Consider the following 2,402-nt stretch of genomic DNA (forward strand, 5'->3'; position numbering starts at 1 on the left):
GTGTGAGTTGAGTTCTAGCTCTTGCATCGGAAAGAGTCCTTGATTAATAAGAGAGGCTAAGAGAAAAGGTCTCAGCAAATACAAAACGATATAACCGCTATGTTCATAGAGTATAATTTTGTAAATATAAGTAATATTTAGGCATAGGTTAGTTTGGTTGGCAGAGAAAACAGGCTTCAGATCATTTTCCTTAATCCAGTTTTGCTAGACAACTTCCTGAGACTCGTATCAGAGGCAGAAAAGGTAATAAAGATAAAAGCGAACTTGAAGGAGAAAAGAGAAAACGCATACACAACAGAGAGGCTTAACGAAGCCGAAGGATGGCTCTTTTCGAAGACTGATAATCTCTGGCGAGATAGATCAAGAAAAACAAGAGAGAGCGGAAATACATACTATTAAGACTAAAACCACGTAACTATTGATTTAGCTGAGATTAAAAAAAAAAACAAAACAACATTCAGAATACCGTGAATGACTTTGTGTCAATAAATTTGAAAGCTTAGATGAAATGGAAAATCTTGCAGAAAAAGATGATATCCAAACTGGGGAAAAAAAAAAAAAAAAAAGATTAGGAAGCCTGAAGAGTTGAATAAGGAAGATACCGAGGCCTGAGAGGATAGAGAAGCCCCACTTGGGAAGAAGCCCCCGTCTCTGGACCATTCTGGGGTAAGACCCTCACTGACAAGCAGCAGCACGGCAGACTGTACCTAGTCTCTCGATTTCAGCAAGTAGAACGTCAGGGCCGTAATAGTAGCTAGCGTTCCCGCAGCTGATTCACTACAGACTTTAAAAAAAATTCTCTTCTTTTTGACTTCTAATTGAATGTGGCCAGAGAACTTGGCCTGTGAGATTCCGATTCTTTGAAATTTATTGAGATTTGATTTATGGACCAATATATGATCAATTTTTGTAAATGCCCCATGTGTGCTTGGGAAGAAAGTGTATTTTTCTCTAATTACTGGATACAGGCTTCTATATATGCTCAATAAATTGTACTTGTTATCTCGTGGTGTTTAAATTTTCTAATTTTTTGTTTTGTCTACTTGCTCTATCAGTTTGCTTTGAAATCTCCTACTATGAAAGTGGATCGTTGTCAGTTTCTCTCTACGATGCTACTAATTTTGTTTATATACTTTGAAGTTATTTTACTAGGTACATACTGACTTAGAACTGTTCCTATCAGCTATTGAACTGAATCTTTTATTATTAGGAAGTAGCCTTCTCTATTCCTAATATTACTTTTTAAAATAATTTATTATCATTATTTTTTTGGATATTCCAACTCTTTTCTGGTTAGCTTTTTCCCGGCATATTTTTGTTTCCTTTTAAACTTCTCTGTGTCCTGTTTTAGATGTTTCATATCAACAGTTTACGGCTTTTTACATTTTAAAACTCGGTTTTCTCACCGAGTTTTAAACTGATGGTTTGGTCCATTTATATATTTAGTTTATTTAGTGATTTATTTAGGCTTATTTCTGTTGTCTTATTTTGGCATTCTATTTGACACGTTTTTTCTGACCCTCTTTTTTCCTTCCTGCATTTAAAAAAAATTGAATTCTTTCTATCTATCTATCTATCTATCTATCTATCTATCTATCTATCTATCATCTAATCCATCTATCCATTCATCTTAGTTTTTACTCTTCTTTTGGTTTAGGCTTTATTTACACACTCATTCACCTTCCCCACTGAAAAATAAAGAGATGTTCAAACCCTAATAATGTCCCCCCAACAAATGACATGCTAACCTCAGAAAAATATAGGTATTGACATCTTAAAGAAATTAATCAAACCCAGAAGGAAAAAATTTTAATAGGTTAAGTGTAGGTGAAATGATAAGTCTTGTGATCATTGAGAAATAATTTCGTGTTGGAGGCATTTCGAAAAACTACCAGATTAGGCTTGTTATATTATTTACTGATGTGTTCAGGAGAATTTGATTCTGTTTTAAATTAATGTTTCGGTCTTTAAAATACATATTAAATATTTACAATTTATAGGTCTGGATTTATTACCATGTCTGTGGTTGTCTTAGTTGCCGGCCCTGAATCTGGGTGATAACACCACCAGTTAAGGGACCACCTCGCCCATCTCCTTTAATGAGAGTAAATGCGTGTGCTGGCTCCTGCTCCCAGGATGCCTCCTCCGTCCTTCTCCTCAGTTCTGCGGCCCAGGATATGTGATGGCTCTTGCTGACACTCTGGACTGTAAATATGCGAGCCAGAAGGAGCCTGTGACTCTGGGGACCAGGGAGCTGCCATACTAGCCTAGGCTGGCTTCTTCTAGACTTCTTTTCCATCAATTTCCATCTCGTTTAAGATATTTTTATTTCAAAGTCACTGTTATTGGCAGCTGGAGAGGGAGAAGTTAAAGCAGCTGGCCTCCAATTCATTGAGGGGGGG

The 2,402-nt window shown here is 36.4% G+C and overlaps 1 protein-coding gene across 5 annotated transcripts in view; it reads right to left on the reverse strand.

The window, feature by feature from the left end:
• Positions 1-2,402, reverse strand: part of THEM4 (thioesterase superfamily member 4) — a 19,219-nt gene that overhangs the window by 6,677 nt on the left and 10,140 nt on the right. Inside the window, exon 5 of one of the 5 annotated variants that reach the window (XR_896941.2) lies at positions 467-542. The exons of the other annotated variants lie outside the window; for them this stretch is intronic. The gene's annotated coding sequence lies outside the window, so the exon portion shown is untranslated. The remainder of the gene's footprint in view (positions 1-466; positions 543-2,402) is intronic. 5 annotated transcript variants of the gene reach the window in all.

This window comes from Pteropus vampyrus, unplaced genomic scaffold, assembly GCF_000151845.1.
Source record: "Pteropus vampyrus isolate Shadow unplaced genomic scaffold, Pvam_2.0 Scaffold319, whole genome shotgun sequence".
Lineage (NCBI taxonomy): Eukaryota > Metazoa > Chordata > Mammalia > Chiroptera > Pteropodidae > Pteropus > Pteropus vampyrus.